Source organism: Cavia porcellus, unplaced genomic scaffold (assembly GCF_034190915.1).
Source record: "Cavia porcellus strain 051 isolate PalLab524CR breed Dunkin Hartley unplaced genomic scaffold, mCavPor4.1 scaffold_61, whole genome shotgun sequence".
In the NCBI taxonomy this organism is placed as follows: domain Eukaryota; kingdom Metazoa; phylum Chordata; class Mammalia; order Rodentia; family Caviidae; genus Cavia; species Cavia porcellus.
Window position 1 is genome coordinate 1,765,537 of NW_026947544.1, and position 21,546 is coordinate 1,787,082.

The 21,546-nt window shown below is 39.4% G+C and overlaps 1 protein-coding gene across 9 annotated transcripts in view; it reads left to right on the forward strand.

Moving 5' to 3' along the window:
• The window catches only part of LOC134470265 (F-box-like/WD repeat-containing protein TBL1X), a 221,116-nt gene that overhangs the window by 147,148 nt on the left and 52,422 nt on the right, over nt 1-21,546 (forward strand). For 5 of the 9 annotated variants that reach the window (XM_063244472.1, XM_063244469.1, XM_063244470.1 and 2 more), the window contains one exon: nt 8,996-9,085. The exons of 3 other annotated variants lie outside the window; for them this stretch is intronic. The gene's annotated coding sequence lies outside the window, so the exon portion shown is untranslated. Of the gene's footprint in view, nt 1-6,680; nt 6,836-8,995; nt 9,086-21,546 lie in introns of those variants that run through there. One more of the 9 variants, XM_063244474.1, reaches the window with a different exon arrangement.

A 21,546-nucleotide genomic window follows, 5' to 3' on the forward strand; every position in this document is an offset into this window, starting at 1 on the left:
GCTTCATCCACACAAGACAAGGATGGTTTCACATACGCAGTCAATAAATGTAATTTATCAGGTAAACAGAAGCAAGGACAAAAGTCACATAGCCTAGAAAAGGCCTTTGACAAAATCTATTTATCCATTCTTGATTTTAAAAAATCCTGAAAAAAAAAAGAAGAGAAGAACCTTATCTCAATTTGATAAAAGCCACTTATGAATCACTTACTGCCAACATCATATAAAATGGGATAAAACTGAAAGATTTTCCCCCTGTAGTCATAAACAAGACAAGTATGTGTACATTGCTGTTCAACATAGTTCTGGGAATATTAGCCAGAGCAATCAGACAAGAGAAAGGAATAAAAGGAATACTAATAGGGAAAGATGAAGCCAGAATATCATTCTTTGCAGAGGATATGACCCTATACCTGTGAGACCCAAGAAAATTACCCTCAAAGACTCCTAGAATTAATGACCAAATTCAGTAATATAGTAGGATACAAAACAAACACATGAAATCAACAGCATTACTATACACTAATAATGAACTCAATGAGAAAGAAATTAGGAAGATACTACCATTTATAATAACATCAAGAAAAAGAAATACTTAGGAATTAACCTAATCAAGGAAGCAAAAGACCTCTACAATGAAAATTACATCACTCTGAAAAAGGAGATCAAAGAGGACATCAGAAAGGGGAAAAGGTATGCCAACTTCCTGGATTGGCAGAACTAATTTTGTCAAAATTACTATGCTTCCAAAACTGATGTGTAAGATTTAACACAACCCCAATCAAAATACCAATAGCATTCCTTACAGATCTAGAGGAAATCAATCCAAAAATACATATGGAACAAGAAAAAACCCAGAATAGCAAAAGCAACTCTGATAACAGCAGCAATGGAGAAGGCATCACAATCCCAGATTTGAAGTTCTATTACAGAAACAGCATGATGGGCTGAGGATTTAGCTCAGAACCATAAGCACCTGCTTGGCAAATGCAAGGTTGTGAGTTCAATCCCCAGAACCCCTCCCCCCCCAAAAAATAGCACTGGCATAAAAATAGAAATATGGATCAGTTGAACAGCATAAAGGAAGCAAAAACAACCCCAGACACACTCAACTATTTCATCTTTGACAAAGGAATCACAAACATAACACTGGAGGAAAGATAGCCTCTTTAATGATGCTGGGGAGATTGGATATTCACATGCCAAAGATCAACTCTAGACTCATATATGTCATCATGTATTACACTGAAGTCAAAATGGATCAAAGATCTAAACGTTAAAGCAGGAACAAGCTTCTGGAAGATAAAACAGGCAAAACTCTTGAAGATGTAAGTATAGGCAGTCTTTCTGAAGAGAGGTCCAATAGAAGAAATGGGATATCAAATGTAAAAGCTTCTGCTTTGTAATTGCAGGAAATAAGCAACAGAATGAAGAGACAGCATGCAGGATGAGGAAATCCTTTCTCTAGTTACTCCTCAGACAGAGGACGAACATCTAGAACATACAAAGAACTCAGAAAAGAATTAGACCTCCCCCCAGCAAATAAAAGACCCAATCAAAAATGGACAACAAAAATGAACACACACTTCAGGAGTGTAGATGGCCAGTGAATACATGAAAAAATGTTCAACATCTCTGGCCACAAGGGAAATGCAAATTTAAACTATGTGGAGTAAGGATGGGAATTTAGGTATTTTGTCTCAGCAATGAGTGAAAAGTAACTAAGACAGAATTTGGTACTGAGGAGTGGGATCGTTTGCTGTGACTATACCTGACCATGTTTTTCTAGAGGCTTTGGAAATGGCTTGTGAGCAGAATCTGGAAAGGTTCTGACATGTTGCCTGGATGTATAGAGCTGGAGCAGCTTAGGCTGTTCTGTAGAGGAGATTCTAGTCAGAGCTCAGGAGACCAGAAGGCTGATAGAAAGCTGGATGGTAAAGACCAGGCTTGGGAGGTTTCTGCTGGGAAGGACTGCATTGGTCATTGGACTCCACATGATGTGTGTTATGGCTTGGCAGAAAGTTTGTATTTTGCTCCTGCCGAGACTTTGCCTGAGACTGAGACAAAGGGCAATGGACTGACTGATCTTGAAAAGGAAATTAAAAAGCAATCGAACATTGAGGCTGTGGCATGGCTATTGTTGGGGGCTTTCAGCCAGCTTTATGTTTCAAATCAGGAGCAAAGAGCCCAGCAGGATAATGTACAATGCTGTGAGTTTGGCCCAAAGGAAAATTCCAGGAAGGCTGTGGATTGTAAAGACAGAGTTGAGATTTTGATTCCTGAGGAGAAACAGAGAGATAAGAAAGATGGCCCCAGGGCATCCCAGGAAGCAGGTCCCACCCTGTGCAGCCTCACAGCAAAAGTGAAAAAATTTGCTCAGAGGGAAAAACTGCAGAGTGCTATGTTCCAGAATGGCCGATAGCGGCCATATGAGGTTCCAGAATGGCGGCAACATAGAGAAGCTTTTTCTCACAATCAGGTAAACAGAGCCCTGCGATCCACGCAACTGACCCCTACAGCCAGGAGAGAGAAAGCCTGGATACTGTTCAGCTCGCAGCAAACTTTGGCGGCATCCACAAGGTGCTGATTTTAGGTGCAAGGAAAATGCATGAATTCTGAGGGTAAGACATTTCCATCTCAATTGCAAAGGGTCTGGGAGGCCAAGCAGTGTGCCCCTGAGAGGGCAATTTGTGAAGATGTAAGTGTGAAGCCGAAGGTGCAGTGGAGACCCCAGAAGTTTGGAAAAGCCAGCAATGTGGATGATCCAAGGAAAGCTGCAAAAAGCAAGCAGAGAAGATTTAAGAGAAAAGCTATGGGAGTTGAAATCCCTGGAAGTGCCCTGGGGGTGGAATCACCCAAGCTTTTTGGAGCTTGCAACCAGATTGCTTCAGATGCTGAGCATGGAACTCTAGGACTTAATATTTGTCCTGCTGGATATTGGACTTGCTTTATATTCCCATTTGTAACTTTTGGAATGGTAATGTTTATCTTGTGCCTTTGCATTTCAGAAATGTTTAACCTTGTTTCATTTGTACAGGGGTTACAGTTAACAATTTGCCATAGATCTTGGAGGAGACAAGGGACTTGGACTTTTCAGCAATACTGAAGCTGTTAGGACTTTGGCAACTCTTGGAGGTGGACTAAATGTCTTTTATATAAAGGATGTACATGAGTTGGGGGCCAGGGGTTGGATGTCTGTGTCCCCCAGGCCTCATGAGTTTGAATTGTGCATTTGTTATTTGTTCATTGTCTAGTGCTTGGATTGATGGTGTCAGTGCTCCACCCTCATAGGGGTGGAGCCAGGATGTGATGTAATGGCAGGAAGAAGGTTTGTCTTGCTCTTTGCTGGTTCCAGTTAGCTGTTTGTAGCCGCCATGAAAGGCAGTCCAGCCATGCCTGCCTGCCTAGGAGCCAAATGAATGTGGACTGAAACCTCCAAAAACTGTAAGAAATAAACCTTTCCTTTCCCAACTTTGGTCTTCAGGTATTTTGTCTCAGCGATGAGTGAAAAGTAACTAAGACAAATGGGATATCAAATGTAAAAGCCTCTGCTTTGTAATTGCAGGAAATAAGCAACAGAGTGAAGAGACAGCATGCAGGATAAGGAAACCCTTTCTCTAGTTACTCCTCAGACAGAGGACGAACATCTAGAACATACAAAGAACTCAGAAAAGAATTAGACCTCCCCCCAGCAAATAAAAGACCCAATCAAAAATGGACAACAGAAATGAACACACATTTCAGGAGTGTAGATGGCCAATGAATACATGAAAAAATGTTCAACATCTCTGGCCACAAGGGAAATGCAAATTTAAACTATGTGGAGTAGGGATGGGAATTTAGCTTAGTAACACAAGTGCCTGCCTGGCAAGTGCGAGGTCATGAGTTTGATCCTCGGGAACAACAACAAAAAAATTACGCAAAGCATAGGACAGGTTTAACATATGTGCTGCTACTTTGAGGTTTTGATTTAACCCAATGTTACTAGTCTATTGGATCAGGGAACAGTTTTTCACATGATACAGGTCAAACACATTCTAAAGAACCCAGAAAACATTTTAAAGAACATAGTTCGGTGGGTAGTCCCTGCATGTTTGAAACCTCCAGTTGATTGGCCTCCAAGGTCACTTGGGGGCAGACTCTCTTGGCAACAAACTTGCAGATAAGGCCCACTGGCCCACCTGGCTGGGACAGCCTGTTGGATTCCTGGGGTCAGGATGCTGGTATGTGTCTTGGCTGGGTGGGCATGGCTTGGAGTCTCTCCTGAGTCTGTCATCAGGATGACATCTGCAGGCTTGGTGGGGGCCTGAGGATTCAGTTCCGTGGTGGTTCCATCCCAGGCAGGCAGCTTGGCACCGGTGGTTGGCAGGAGCCCCCAACTCACCTCCCTGCCAGCCTCTCTATGGGCTGAAAAGAATGTTCTCATCACGTCTGGTTCTCTTGTATCAAGAGACAGAACAGCAGGTTGTATTGTTAAACCTATTGTTAAACCTTTCATTTGTATTCAGTAAGAACACGTGTTTCTCCTTTTGAAATCCATGTGGGCTATTTCTTTTCTAAATTTGGACAACCAGGAAAGGAGTATTATGACAATTTTATCAAAATACCCCCTAAACAATCCTTTCTGAATCTGAGATTTACTTGAACCTCTCTGTTCACTTTCGAATATTTCAGACACACCCCAATAGTCAAGCTGAGATCATGAAGAGATAAACACAGTGGTCAGATTATTTACTTTGCTATAATCACATCTCTGCTTTGAACATGACATTTTGAGCTGGATTAACACGTTCATGACAGGACTGTAATTCATACATAAGTCTGGCTGCCAGGCGGCTCTGCTCTGAATTTGATCAGTTTTGCTAGCTTGAACCACTGGTAGTATGTGCATGGCTGTCCCATCTTGCAGGCTGTACACATTGGGGGGTCTTTGATTGCAGTAATGCAAAGATAAGCATTGATTTAACAGACTAAGCATCCATTACATTACAGTTTCTTAAAGGTTTAAAATGGCATAAAACATTGTAATATAGCTGAGTTGCAGTATAGCAATTATAAATGCAAATTATGTGTGTACGCCAGCAATAGAGTACTTGTAAAGTTTCCGTGTCAAAATTTAGAGGGTTATTGACAAACTGGTCACAGATATGAATATCTTTTAATTTAATGAAGTTAAGGTGTTGAATATTGTTATAATTTTAATTGGTATGAATAGTATTAATATTTATAGTTGGGAAGTTATTCCGATTAAGCAACTAATAGCTTCAGTTCATCTATATACTTTTTATTAATTTTACTAGTAAAAAGACTAATAAAATGATTGTGATTATATCTCTTTGTACCATCAATGGGATAAGCCCCAATGGGACAGCTATGCATCTACCCCATGTAGGTGCAGGAAGGCATCAATCTACCCCAGGTAGGGGCAGGAAGGCATCACTCTTGGTTGTGGGTAGACCATCCTATGTGTTGTAAGAGGTTTAGCAGCGTCTCTGGCCTGAGTTTAGCACACCACATGGTCATCAGCACCTCTGTCTCCACTTGTGACACCCCAAAAACTCTCCAGTCATTTCCTGCTATCCTCCAGTGGGCCAGGCATGATCACCCCTGGTTGATAACCACTTGTTGAAGTATGGACACATGACAATCCCATGCTTCTAATTCAGATGACATTTGTAGTTAATCTCAAATGCTTCAGAGTGGGAAAGGAATTTTGTTTGCTGCTAGCAGAAAAACAGCCTTCATCCTTCATCTGGGACAGGTGCTCAGGAAGGCCTTGGGCAGCATAGAGGAGTGCTTTGTCTAAACTGAACATGACATGAGCACATCCAGTGGAAGGCACTTGCCAAGTAGGGCTCTGACATGTGCTCATTTGCCAGCGGTGGTTTGTATGCTGCCAGGTCCCTGGCTCCTGCTTACACAGTCACCCCCTTTGTTGTATATTTTGTCAGCTGGAACCATGCCATCTGCTCTCTCTCCCTACATCCCAGCTCATGCCAGTTTGGCTTCCCTTTACCTCTCCTGTTTGCATCTATCATTCTTGGGGAGGAGTAGGTTTATCTAAAACATGGCAAAGATAAAATTATATACCTATTGTAGTCAGGGGTTTCAAGGAGAACAATTACATACAGAATTACATATAGAATTTATATTATTTATATATTATATAAATATATTTTTATATATTTTATTATATAAATATATTTATATTATTATTTTATGATTGTCACCATGAGTTAAATACAAGAAAGTGCAGGAAATCTGTCCACAACACTAAAGACCTAGAAAATCCAGTCAAGGGCCTAGATCCCATGGCAGTATCCAGCATGAGTCCAGGTGGAGGCCTAGGGCCCACAACAATGACTCAGATATAATACTCAGTGGTAGAACATTAGCATCTGTTCACTGTTTCATGTATCTATTCTGGGAAAGCCCCCAGGTCAGTAGTGGAAACTAGAAAGTCTGTGCCAGTGGAATGAAGGATCTGTGCCAGTAGGCTGAGAGTCTTGCACTGGAGCCAGAAAATGATGCTGCAAGGACCAGAGCTCCCTCAAAAAGTACCAGAGTCATCTTCAGTGACAATGAGGTCCTGAACTCCTCCAACAATAATATTTTCATATCAAGAAGTCAGCCTGACAAGCTTCTCCTGGAGATTAAACAGCAAACGTCTTCCCCTCCAGAGCCAGGAAATGGACAGAGCTCCCACAAAGTGAACCACAGCCATCATCAATGACAAGGTTCCAAGCTCCTCTGATGTGATAACAGCCAAGTTCATATCAAGGAATCCAGCATGACAAGCTCCTCCAGGAGAACCAACAGCTCCAAACAACCACACGTAAGAGAGCCACAATGCTCACTCTTCCTCTCCACATCTCCTTTCATGCTGGCAACAGTCCTCAGATGAACCATCTACACCCAACACCAAACTGATTCAATTTAGCTGGTGTTAAGTTGACCACCAGTTTTTAATCCATAACACTACCCCTGGGGTACTAGTAGGTACCCAAAGGAATGGAAAATAGACACTCAAATGTACCCTTGAAGGATCTTGACACTATCATGCACAATAGCCAATGCCCACCACCTGTGCAATGGAACAGTGACTGGTAAAGTGAAATGCTGATCCACTTTATCAGTGGGAACCTGAAAACAGAAGCTAGATACAAGTGGCCCCACACACACACTGTATAATTTATGCTTACAGGAACCTTCCTGATGAGGGACATCCACAGAGACAGAAATCTGACAGGCAGTGGCCATACCTGCCAAAGGGGTAGTGGGGAGCGATTTATTAATAGTGAGTTTTCCGGGGCAAAGTGCCTGCCTGGCAAACACAAGCTTGTGAGTTTGATTCTCAGTACCAAAAAAAAAATAAGTAGAGAGTTTTCCGTGGAGTGATGAGACTATGTTGGAACCTGACATAGGTGGTAGCTCCTATCACACTGGAGTGTACAGAATGCCACCAAATTAATTTTATATTAAGTGATGTTTTACCCCAACTGAAAACAAAGACAAAATAACTACGAAGTTTGCAGGGACATGTCAAGTTGGATTGAATCCTGTGTGTGATCTTCTTCATTTCTTAGGATTTCCTTCTGGAGTGTTGAAAAGATTTTGAATTTGACAGTTTTTAAAGTCTTTAAATTATGAATGCTTTCCTCACAGGCAAAGAATATAATTTCAACAACAACAACAAAAAAAGATGGTATGTTAAGGAAAATGCTTTTTTAAGAGTTGAAAATGCATTAAAAAGAATTGCTCATTGCCTTGGATCATCGTTTCTTATATTTATTATCTCTTGTTATCTCTGAGTTTCCCCCAAAATCATCTTCAAAGATGCGAACAAAAATTCAGGTATGGTGATACACACCTGTACTCCTAGCAGTGTAGGAGGCTGAGGCAGGAAGATTTCAAGTATAAGCCTAGCTTGGGCAATTTAGCAACTAAATGAAACCTATCTTTAAACACAGACTCACTGTGAAGGCCGTGGGTTCAATGCCAAGTACTGTAAAAAAATAAATAATGCTAATAAAAATGACTCCCGAGGTGGGCCTTATAATGCTTAGTGGTAGAACATTAGCATGCTTAAGACCCTCGGTTCAGTGCCCAGCATGGCAAAAACCAAACAAAGCCACTCATCTAGAGAAATCCTTCAGAACTGGAATAGCTCTATGAAAATGCTACATTCCTTTCTGACATTTTGTAGTAAAATTAAGGCAGACATGCAGATTCTGAAATTTATATTGTAGTACACACAGTCTGTGGGATATTCTAATTGGCTTGGAACGTGGTATGCCATTAGTTTATTATTTATTGTGTATCCACGCTTGACAGTGCAAATCAACTTTTGCAAGATGAAGTTCTTCCTCCTATAGGGTAGAAAAGGTGTAATGCATGCTCTGAATGATACGACAGAGCCAACAAGCAAAAGATCCTAAGGTTGCTTTGGCATGTATAACAACAAGTATAACAGTTACCCCAAAACAGCAGCTCCATTGCTATCCAGTTTCACAAAAGCATATTGTCATTTTGCTGTCACAAAAGCAAGTTGTGCAGTTTCATCATCTACATGCAGCACTGTCACCAAATGATGATGCCTCAAATGGATACCAGTTTATCATTACAGATTAACACTTGCAGTATCAGAGCAGAAAGGAACATTATCTAACTCAAGACTTTCCTTTCACAATTTCTGCACACCTGACTGGCTAATTTGTCTCCTTTTCTTCCCCCATGCATATACAACTCTAGCAGCATTGTGTAAGGACATAGGTAGAAAGGATAGAGCAATAAATTTGTTAATTTGAGTTGAGATCAAGGAGAAATAGGAATAGGTGAAGTGATAGAACTGAATACGCCATCTCAAAGGTTTATGGAATTTTTTTTCATTTTTAAAATGTATTTGTCCATGTGTACAATACAGTGTTGACATTGCATGCGGAGAGCTGCTGTGTGCATATAAAGATTTTTCAGTTTTCTTTCCATCTCCCTCCAGGCTGGTCCCTGCAGGCAGGTGCCTCAAGCAGTCTGCAACAGATGCTGGCCACTCACTGGCTCAAAGGTCTACACATGAAGTCACCTAACTGTAAGCAGCCTCATGCCATTAGATCCCAGTCCTCCAGCCTGAAATACTTTCCACAGTAGAATTGGATTTTGCCAAAATCAATACCTGGTTTTTGTTTTGTTTTGTTTTTTTGAGTCTCACTCTGCAGTTCAGCCTGGCCTTGAACTCACTTTGTAGGCCAGACTGGTCTCCAACCTGCAATGATCCTCTTATCTCAGCCTCCTGAGTGCTGAGATTACAGGCATGAACCACCATATCTGGCTCACAAACACCTGTTTTTCAATGGTGTGTGTGTGTGTGTGTGTGTGTGTGTGTGTGTGTGTGTGTGTGTGTGTGTATGTGTGTGTGTTTCAGTGCTTGGTGGTCAGTGCTCAGGGGTGGATTTGCTGCTGCTGCTGCCTGCCCTGGGAACTCCACATTTACCACTTCGAGGAAATGTCAGACCTTTCCAAAGTGGCTGCCCTGTCAGTCAGCACTGTTGTAAATGTTGTTTTTGAAAATGGCAGAGGGAAGATGGGTGAGAGCATCTGTTTTCTCATCCATGTTTTGATTGTCTGTTAGTTGTGTACTTAAGAAACCCAGCATCAGTTTAATTAAATTAAATGTGCATTGATCAGCCCCAACTGAGTGTGAGCTCTTGTAAGTGACTTTAGCATTTTTGCAGCCTGTTAAGTCACTGTGCCATGTTAAGTACATGTCCCATGGGACATGTAGCTGGTCCTCTCATGTTGTCCCCAGAGGAGGCCCTGTGTCACTTAGCTTCCACCAGAGCTGCAGCTCAGCAGAAAAGCCAGGAATAATAACATGTAAGTAACACATGTCAGAAAATAAGAGCTGACAGCTGTGGCCATGAGACCCGCCTGGCTTGAGCTTAGCATGCCTGTCTTTCAAGGCATCTGTAGCAGATGATAGTAATGTTATTTTGCCTTATTCAGTTTGAAAGTGCTGGGTATGTGTACAGGCAGGAAGATTTTAACTGGAAGAGGAGGAGCCATTGTTTTCAGGTATAAAAACAAGAATGTCTTCAGTGGAATAGGAGAGACACAGCAGGGTTCCATGTCTCAGTCTGTTTTTTGTTGCTATAAGGAAATGCCTGAGGCTTACAAAGAAGAGAGGCTGGCTTAGCTCACAGAGGCTGAAGGTCTAAGCAGCAGCTCAAGACCTGCTCTGACAGATGCCACCTGGACTATACGACCTCAAGGCTTGTGCATCTCAAGGGCAGAGAGACTCACACCAAAATCAGGAAGCCAGAGAAGACCTCCATCCAGTCTTGGGACCTCCTCATAATAGGCATCACCTTTTAAGGGTCGCCCACCTCAACTGCACCACACTGAGGACCAGGCTTCCCACATGAGGACTCTCAGGACATTCCAGACCAGCCAAGTCTTAAGTAGCTATGGTGGGTTAAAAACTGGAGGTCAACTTAATATCAGCTGAACTGAATCAGTGTGCTACTGAGCATGGTTGGCCTACCTGAGGACTGTTGCCAACAAAACAAGGAAACCTGGAAAGGAAGAGTAGCGTTGTGGGTTCTTTTAAGTAAATGTTGTTGTTTGGAACTGTTGGTTCTCCTGGAGGAGATTGTCATATTGGCTTCCCTGATATGAACTTGGCTATTATCATTCAGAGGAGCTCGGGACCTTGTCACTGAGAATGACTGTGGTTCACTTTGGGGGAGCTCTGGTCCTTACATTGAGCATCACTTCTTGTTCCAGAAGGAAGATGTGAGCTGTTCAGTCTCCAGGAGAAGCTGGTCATGCTGGCTTCCTGATATGAACTTGGCTGTTTTCATCATCAGAGGGGCTTGGGACCTCATTGTCACCAAGGGTGGCTATGGCACTTTTCAGGGGACCCCTGGTCTTTACTTTGTGTCTTGGCTCCAGTACAGAACCCCCAGCCTACCCCCAGCACAGATCCTTCATCCCACTGGCACAGACTTGCATGAGGCATCATTGTGGGCATTGTTATGGGCTCTAGGTCTTCAGCTAAACTCATGCAGGACATTGTTGTAGGACCCACGCCCTTAGCTAGATTCTCTAGGTCTTTAGTGTGTGGACCAATTTCCTGCACTTCTTGTGTTTAACTTTTGGGTGACCCTCATAAATAACACTAAATTCTGTGGCCAGTATTAAATTGTTTCCCGGGCAATCCCTGATTTGCAGCAGTAGCCTAAGCTTTTTTTTTTTTTTTTAATTTAAAAGGAAAAAGAGAAAAACACAAAACAAAACAAAGCAGTGTAAGCGTACAAGTAATACAGAACTACAAAAAAATAAATAAATAAATAAGAAATCACCAGTTAATAGATTACATATTCTCATCTTAGAGATAGTTGCTCAAATCACAGTATCAAAGAATACAAAGTGGACATTCAAACAGTGAGACTGCAAACAGTTGTGTTCAATGATCCAACCAAAAACATTAATATGGTCAGCTATGTAACACCCCTAAAGACACTTGCTGTTGTATCCTTTAGAGCGCTTTTTTCCCTCTCTTTTTTACAACAAAATTTACACATTTTGGATTTTAGTACTCCTTAGTTCTTATTACTTTTGGGGGGGGGAGAGAATAGAGTCAAATATGGCAAAACAAAGCTGTCAGTCAAAGCCAAGGATAGACATAGCACATGATGTAAAACAGAGTACAAGGTTTCAACAATGATTATCAACAATGTCTCTTGTTTCCTTAAAAAGAATTGTCTATCTCATCAGATATTATAAAGTTGAAAAAAACAGTAGAGAACAAGACCAATAAAACTTAAGCATTGTAAACATTACAGGACTTCCAAAGGAGACAATAGTCAAACCAGAATGGGCATCTTAGTGAATCTTATTGCCTTCAAAGTAGTTGCCTATACCCTCAAACTTGATACTATCATACAGAATGGAACAGAGTCTAATCAGTCAAAACAAGATAGTGGGAGTATTACAGGACTTCAAAACAAGTTAATAGGAAATCAAAAAAATTACTATTATATATCCTGCTAATTTTTTAAATTTTTCCCCTTAATTAAAACAAACATAAGAAACAACTAAATAATTTTTTTAAAGAATAAGGGAGAGATTGAGATAAAACAGGACATAACAATATAACAATACAGGTCAAAGCATGACTGTTTCAGGAACCTAGTGCTTCACCACCAAATAACCCGACCCGATTGAATAGTAGTTACCATAGTGCCTGTCTTTTTCCTTGAAATACTTGAATAAAACTTCATATACTGTAGGAAATATATAAATATTTCCATATCAAGAAGCCCAGAATAAAGCCTTTCCAATTAATAAGTGAAAACTTTATAAGGCTTCAAGGCCACATAATGGGGAATCATGAGTACCACATATTTTTATATATTTGAATCATTACTTACATTAGGGAATCTATTCAGTATTCACACATGTGAGATTGATTTATTTCACTTAGGAGTATGGTCTCACGCTGCGCCCATTTATTGATAAATGTCTCAATGTGATCCTTCTTTATAGTTGAATAATACTCCATTGTATAGAAACACCACAACTTTTTTATCCATTCCTCAGCTGATGGACACTTGGGTTGTTTCCAAGATCTGGCGATTACAAATTGTACTGCTATATATAGGTGCACATATATCACTGTGGTATGATGCTTTCAGTTCTTCTGGGAATATGCCTAGAAGTGGAATAGGTGGAATAAATGGGATTTCCAGTCCCAGCTTTTTGAGAAATCTCGAGACTGACCTCCACAAAGGCTGTACCAGTCTACATTCCACCAACAGTGCAGGAGAGTTCCTTTTTCGCCACAGCCTCTCCAGCATTTGTTGTTGTTGGTTTCCTTGATCCTGGCCACTCTTTCAGGAGTGAGATGGTATCTCAGTGTGGTTTTAATTTGCATTTCTCTAATGACCAATGATGATGAACATTTTTTCATGTATTTATTTGCCATTTGCATTTCTTCATCTGAGAAGTGCATATTCATCTCAGATGCCCATTTTTGGATTGGATCTTTGAGTATTGGGGTCTGAGTTTTTTAATTCTTTATATGTTTTAGACAAGAGTCCCTTGTCTGAGAGAGAGTTCACTAAAATCTTTTCCCAGTTTGTGGGTTTTCTTTTCACTATGCTGGAGACTTCTTTTGACATGCAGAAACCTTTTAATAAGAAGTGGTCCCAGTTTTTGATTCTGGGAAGTATTTCCCGTGCGGTTTGAGTCCTGTTCATGAATTCTCTACCTACTCCTATGTCTTCAAGGTTTCTACCCAATTTGTCTTCCAATAGATTTAGTGTTTCTGTTTTAATATTCAGATCTTTGACCCATTTAGATTTTAATTTAGTACATGGTGATAGACATGGGTCTAGCTTTAGTTTTCGGCAAATGGAGAGCCAGTTTTTCCAGCACCATTTATTAACGAGACTGTCGTTCTCCCAGTGAACCTGCTTGGCTCCTTTATCAAAGATAAGGTGGTTGAGTGTGTTTGTAGTTGTGGTTGTATCTTCTAATCTATTCCACTGATCTTCGGCTCTGTTTTGATTCCAATACCATGTTGATTTTCCTACTGTTGCTTTGTAATATAACTTCAAGTCAGGGATTGTGATGCCTCCTGCTTTGTCTTTGCTGTTTAAAATTGCCTTTGCTATTCTAGGTCTCTTCTGGTTCCAGATGAAATTTAGGAGTGATTTCTCTAGATCTATAAGGTATGTAGACGGTATTTCTATTGGGATTGCATTGAATCTGTACAACAGTTTTGGGAGAATGGCCATCTTCACAATGTTTGTTCTTCCTATCCATGAGCAAGGGATGTCTTTCCATTTTCTGAGATCATCCTCAATTTCCTTTTTCAGTGTATTATAATTTTCACTGTATAAGTCTTTCACTTCTTTCGTAAGAGTAATTCCTAAATATTTCATTTTTTTGCTTGCTACTGTGAAGAATGCAATTTCTCTTATTTCCCTCTCTGTGATTTTGTTGTTCGTGTATAGGAATGCTATTGATTTCTGAGTATTGATTTTGTATCCAGCCACATTACTGAATTTATTTATTGTATCTAAGAGTCTTTCCATGGAGTTTAGAGGGTCTTCTATGTAGAGTATCATGTCATCTGCAAACAATGATAATTTAACTTCTTCTTTTCCTATCTTTACCCCTTTTATTTCTCTCTCTTGCCTAATTGCTCTGGCTAGTACTTCCAGTACTATATTAAATAGGAGTGTGATAAAGGACATCCTTTTCTTGTGCCTGATTTTAAAGTAATGGCTTTCAATTTTTGGCCATTTAGTATGATGCTGGCTGTTGGTTTGTCATAAATGGCCTTTCTTATATTGAGGTAAAGACAATCTATTCCAATTTTCTGTAAAGTTCTTATCATGAATAAAAGTTGGACCTTATCGAAGGCTTTTTCTGCATCTATAGAAATGATCATGTGATTCTTATTATTGGCTTTATTGAAATGGTGGATTACATTTATTGATTTGCATATGTTGAACCATCCTTGCATTCCTGGGATGAATCCCACTTGACCATGGTGTATAATCTTCTTGATGATTTGCTGCATCCTATTGCCAATATTTTATTGAGGATTTTTGCATCTGTGTTCATTAGGGAGATCGGTCGGTCTATAGTTCTCTTTTTTAGTGGGGTCTTTCTCAGGTTTTGGTGTTAGAGTAATATTTGCTTCCAGGAATGACTTAGAAAAGATTGCTTCCCTTTCAATTTCATTGAATAGTTTGAGGAGTGTCGGCATTAGGTCTTCTTTGTATTTCTTGTAGAATTCTGCAGTGAATCCATCTGGGCCTGGGCTCTTCTTGGTGGGTAAAACTTAATTACATTTTCAATTTCATTAACAGAGATTGGGTTATTCAACAGTTTTACATCCTCTTGTTCTAGCTTTGGTACTTCATATGTTTCTAAGAATCTGTCTATTTCTTCTGTGTTATCAAACTTTTGAGAGTAGAGGTTTTCAAAATAGGTGTTGATGATCTGTATTTCTATTGGGTCTGTAGTGATTTCAGCTTTTTCATTTCTTATTGCATGAATTTGAGCTTTTTCTTCTCTTTTTTTAATAAGGTTGGCTAGTGGCTTATCAATTTTATTTATTCTTTCAAAGAACCAACTCTTTGATTCGTTGATTCTTTGGATTGTTTTCTTCGTCTCTGTGGCATTGATTTCTGCTCTGATTTTTATAATCTCCTCTCTTCTTTTGTCTTTGAGCTTGACCTGCTCTTCTTTTTCTAGCTGCTTGAGGTGTAGTATCAAGATGTTTATTTGTATTCGTTCTGTTTTCCTGATGTGGGAACTCAGTGCAATAAATTTTCCTCTCAGGACGGCTTTTATTGCATCCCACAGATTCCGGTAAGTTGTATCTGCATTTTCATTTTCTTTTAAGTATTGTTTAATTTCTTCTTTAATTTCTTCTGTGACCCACTGATTACTCAAGAGTGTGTTATTCAGTTTCCATGTGTTTGCAGGATTTTTGCAGTATCTTTTATCATTAATTTCTAATTTCAGAGCGCTATGATCCGATAACATGCAAGGGATGATTTCAACTCTTTTGCATTTGTTTAAATATGTTCTGTGAGCTAATATATGGTCTATTTTAGAGAATGATCCATGTACTGCTGAGAAGAATGTGTATTCTGATGTGGTTGGGTGGAACATTCTGTATACGTCTATCAAACCCATTTTTATACAGGTGTAACTCAGTTCTGTTATTTCTTTCCTCATTTTCTGTCTGATTGATCTGTCCCTTGGTGTCAATGGTGTATTAAGGTGTCCGGTTACAATTGTGTTACTGATGATTTGAGTTTTCATTTCTGATAATAGTTGTTTTATATAACTGGGTGCTCCGGAGTTTGGTGCGCATATATTTAAGATAGTTATCTCTTCCTCTTGGAGTTTTCCCCTAACAAGTATGTAGTGACCTTCTTTGTCCTTTATGGTCATTGTTGGTTTAAAGTTCACGTTGTCTGCAAACAGAATTGCTACTTCTGCCTTTTTTTGGATTCCTGCTGCATGAAGTATTGTTTTCCATCCTTTGACTTTCAGTCTGTGAGTATCCTTCTGGGTTAGATGGGTTTCCTGTAAACAGCATATGGTTGGATTTTGTTTCTTGATCCATTCTGCTGGTCTGTTTCTTTTGATGGTGCATTGAGACCATTTACATTAATGGTTATTACTGTTAAATGCTGGTTTATTGTTGGAATGTTATCTCTCTGTTGTTGCATCTTTATCTTTCTGTTCTGTTTAATTATTTGCTTTGCTTAGTGGTTGTTTCCTTCCTGTATCTAAACTGTCTTTCAATGTTTTTTGCAGGGTTGGTTTGGTGTTCATGAAGTTCTTCAGCTGTTCTTTGTCATAGAAGTATCATATTTCCCCATCAATTTTGAATGATAGTTTTGCAGGATACATTAGTCTAGGTTGAAAATCATTTTGCCTTAGGATCTGGAATACTTCACTCCATGCTCTTCTTGGCTTTATTGTTTGTGCTGAGAAGTGTGCTGTGATTCTGATAGGTTTTCCTTTATAAGTGATCTGTCTTTTCTGTCTGACAACTTTTAATAATCTATTCTTGTGTTGGATTTCTGGGATGGTGATTATTATATGTCTGGGTGTAGTTTTATTTTGGTTATGACTATTTGGAGTTCTATATGCTTCACTGATAATGCTGTCGGTTTCTGATCTGATGCTTGGGAAATTTTCAGCTATTACTTCTCTAAATATCCTCTTGACATCCTTTATGTTGTCTCCTTCTTTTTCATTAATCCCTGTCATTCTTATGTTATTCTTCTTTGCATCATCTTTCAGTTGTTGAATTGTTTCCTGATTCTTGTTATTTTTAAAAGATCTTTCCTTTCCTGTTCACTAGCTGCAATCCTGTCTTCAAGGTCTGAAATTCTATCTTCACTTTCGTTAAGGCAGTGTTTACAACTTTCAGTGGAGTTTTTTATTTCCTGTATATCTCTGTGCATCTGCATTATGTATTCCGTTTGTTTCTTATATTGCTCATCTAGGGATTCTATCTTTTTGTTTAGTTCCTCCAATTTTTTATCTGTGTTTTCTTTAGGTATATTCAGAATCTCTTTCATTTCTTTTATCATTTCTTCTTTTACCTGGGAGATTATTTCGAGTTTGAATTTCTTTAAAGCTTCCTGGAGTTGCTTGTTAATTTCAGTAGCTGTTGTGTCCAATATTTGAGGTGAATGGCATATATTTTCTTCTATATACATTGCTCCTAGGTTTCTTGAGATGAGCTAGAGGTTTGAGGTTGTAATTTGGTCCTTCGTTTTGTCATTTTCCTATATTTCTGTGTTTCAAGTGTTATTTTAAAGCTTCCTCAGGATCTATAGATAACTACAGGACAATCTCCTTAATGAATACAGATGCAAAAGTCTTCAATAAAATATTGGCACATACAATACAGCAAATCATCAAGAAAATTATACACCATGACCAAGTGGGATTACTCCCAGGCATGCAGGGATGGCTCAACATACCTAAATCAATAAATGTAATCCACCAGATCAGTAAAGCCAAAAGTAAAAATCACATGATCATTTGTATAGATGCAGAAAAAGCTTTTGATAAGGTCCAACATTCATTCATGACAAGAACCTTACAGAAAATTGGAATAGATGGTCTTTACCTCAATATCATAAAGGCCATCTATGACAAACCAACAGCCAGTATCATACTAAATGGCCAGAAACTGGATACACTAGCCAAAGCAATTAAACCAAATAGAGAAATAAAAGGGGTAAAGATAGGAAAAGAAGAAGTTAAATTATCATTATTTGTGGATGACATGATACTCTACATAGAAGACCCCAAAACTCCATTGAAAGACTCCTAGATATAATAAATAAATTCAGCAATGTAGCTGGATAGCAAATCAGTGCTCAAAAGTTAATATCATTTCTCTATACTAACACCAAAATCTCAGAGAAAGAAATAAGAGAGGCCACCCCCTTCACACTAGCAACCAAAAAATTGAAAGATTTAGGAATTATTCTCACTAAAGAAGTAAAAGATCTATACAAGGAAAATTACAATATACTGAAAAAAGAAATTGATCTTGGAAACAACCCAAGTGTCCATGAACTGAGGAATGGATAAAAATGTTGTGGTATTTTTATACAATGGAGTACTACTCAGCTATAAAGAATGATCACATTGAGATATTTATAAATAAATGGATGCAGCTTGAGACCTACTCATAAGTGAAATAAGTCAAACTCACATGCATAAATACCAAATAGTTTCCCTAGTGTAAGAGATGGTAAAAATACATAGTGGTAATCATGATACCCCATTATATTGCTTTGTAGCTTTATAATGTTTTCATTCATTAATTGGAATGGTTTTTTTCTAGGTTATTTGATTTTATTTTCTGTGATGGCATGAACAGCTATTTTGAAGAAAACAACATTATAATAGCTAGTGATGATTTAATAACATCTCATTTTGAAGTCCTACCAAGCTTCTGTTCTTTTGTCTCCGTTGGTTTTATCTTGTTGTATCTTATTGTATTTTATTATATGTGATAGTATAAACAAAAATTTTCATAGACAAGGAGATAATATACAAACCAATGTTTGTTTTCTGTTAGTTGGTTCTGAATATGCTATAATACTTTCATTCCCTTGAATTGTTTTACACTATCTTTTTATGTTTGATACTATAGTATATGAAGGTGTACTCAAATATTTCAAGGAAAGACACACTATGGTAGCTACTGTTAGGTCGGGTTGTCTTGTGGTGAAACATTATGTTGCCTAAATTGTTCTGTTCTGATCTGTGTTGCTATGTCCTCTTTTATATTAATCTTTTTAAAATAAAATTTAAAAAAAGAAAAGCGGGATTCTTTTAATAAATATGGAAACAACCCACATTCCTAGGACAAAACAAGAAAATACAAAAGCACATACATACAGAAGGAAGACTATGGAGCCCCACCCCTAGAAATAACCATAAATGCAGTTTGAAGGGTAGGTTCTGTTTGTGTGCATGTGTACACACATGTGTGCACAAAACCAAATTTAGCTCATGCGTGGTCCATCTCAAAGACTAATGTTTCCATTTTCTCCTGTCTTAAAATACTCTCTTAATGGGTGTTGTGCCTCTTGATTCTTTGTTTTATATACATATTTAAATGGTAACACACCACTGGACATTTGAAATCCAGTAAGGAAAAAAATAATTCTCTGATTGTATTTCTGATTTTGACTCAGTAAATAAATATACCTACAAAACTGATACAAAGCTTTTCTTTTTCAGAAAATTTTTCTTACTGTAGGAAAAAAAGTATATGCATATATACACAGGTGTACATATATCTTCACATGCTCACTGATAAATATCAGTGAAATAAATAAATGATAAATGAAGATACATATAAATGATAAATGAAGATAAATATATGAAAGGAAGCAACCAACATAAAACCGCTGTTGATATTTTGTTGTATTTCTTCCTGACCTTTCCCTATGCATGCATTTGGGGTCAAACCGTAAGTGTATGCTGGCCTTCTCTTTGGGTTGTTACACATACACCTCTCCCCAAAACCTTCCCTCCGATTTGAGGTGCTATCATCTTTCCATTGTGCAGGTTTGAAAATGTTGACGCAGACATCTTAGTATCACCATGTTTAATATCAGATAATGTCACTTTAAATCCTTGTTTCCCTGACATTTAATTTGGTCAGCATCTCCTAGCTCTTTATTTCTCTAATTTATAAAATGGCAATAACAATAGTCACAGTCATATTTGTGTTATAGGGTATTATAGGGTGACAGATGAGTAAATGTAGATGTAGAAGACATTTAGCACTTGGGCCTCCTACCTAGCGAGCATACTCTATCTGTGATATATTGCTTTCTAAAATCACTGGAGTGGCAGCATGATATTTCCAATGTTTGTTTTCTTACAGTTTTTTTTAATCCTGCTGACTTTTTTTTTCTTTTCTTTTTTGAGACAGGGTCTCACTATGCAGTTCAGGCTGGCCTTCAGCTCACTTTGTAGCCCAAACTGGTCTTGAACTCCCACTTCAGGCCCCTGAGTGCGTGACCCACCAGGCCCAGCTAATCCTACTGACTTTGGACAGTCACGTACATCCTGGCTTATTTACAGTTAGGTAGTCTGGAGGACAGAGAGATAGAGTGAGTGACAAGATGACTGTTCTCTCCCCTGGAAGAAACGGTTCTCATCAGATCTTACAGAAGGTGCACTGGGATTTCTGTGTAAAATTTAATGTGTTGCTTTAGCAGTGAGGTCTTCATGTAGCTGCCAATTATGAAATCGAATGGACACAGCTTACAGAGAAAGCAGGTGTGTAGGAAGCCACCCTGCAGGTGAAAACACCACAGGCAGACCTTAAGCTGAGCACAAGAAGAAGCACAGAAGAGTGGGCCCCTCTGAGAACCAAGGTCATTTCAAACTGACTTTCCTGCTGCTCTGGCCACCACCCCACCACCACCCCAGCCTGAGGACTCTGGGCCATGGCTTCCTCCTGTGTGAGTGCAGCAGGCTGGTGGCAGAATGACATGTACTTTTTTGTGTCTCTTGGGATGCCAAGGGTTGCTCTGCAACTCTTAGGAGCCCCAATCGTTGGGAGACATCAGAGCTGCTCCAGGCACTGCTGTATTCTTGCCAGACACACAGGTGAAGGCTCTGTCCCTCCGGGCACTCACTGGAGCTCTGGTGTCTCTAGAGTCAGTCTTCAAGATAATTACAGAGCAATGGAGATTTTGTTGTTTGGGGACAGTCTTCTCTTTCCCAGAGAATGGTGGTTATTGCAAACCAAGTACAAATTAAATAAAATAAAATACAACATTTGTTTTTCCCTGGGATTGGATCTTGAGCTGTTTTGTCAGGTGATCTGCAATGACAGGAGCTCCTGCCACCTTGAAATTAAGCTGTTTGAAGAAGAAATGCTAGAAATCCTCCTGCCTTCTAACCCCAAATTACTATGTATCTACTGTTCCTTGTCTATGACAGAGAAAATCCCCAACTGTCATCGGCCTCCTGTGCTCATTTTCTTCTCCTGTTTCTTGAGTAAACAGCACAAAGGAACATCGTGGCTGTGCCTCAAAGTGGAAGGGGTTATTTCCCTTTTGGTGCCATGACAACTCCAAAGATGGCCAGTCAAGCCAGTTGACAGTGTTGCTAATCAAAACAGGGTTAGGCAAGAAAAATAAACCCTGGTGATGGAACAAGGAGCTCCTCATGGCCCCTTCCCCTGGCTGGGAGGCTGCATATGCTCACGGGTACCTCCCCTTTGTTTTGGGAATGGAGGCTGGAAATGGAGGTTACTCATGGAACTTAACCAGTTCGCCAAGAGTTGGGCTTGCAGCTGTGCATAAGAAACAGAATGCTTCCCTCCTGGTGAGGCTTCTTCCTGTGATGCCTTGCCTATGTTACAACACTCATGAGATGGGCCTAGAGTCAAAGTCTGATGATCCTGGTAAATGTATCTGCAATCTCAGTGCTTGGGAGGCTGAGGCAGGAGGATAACATCGA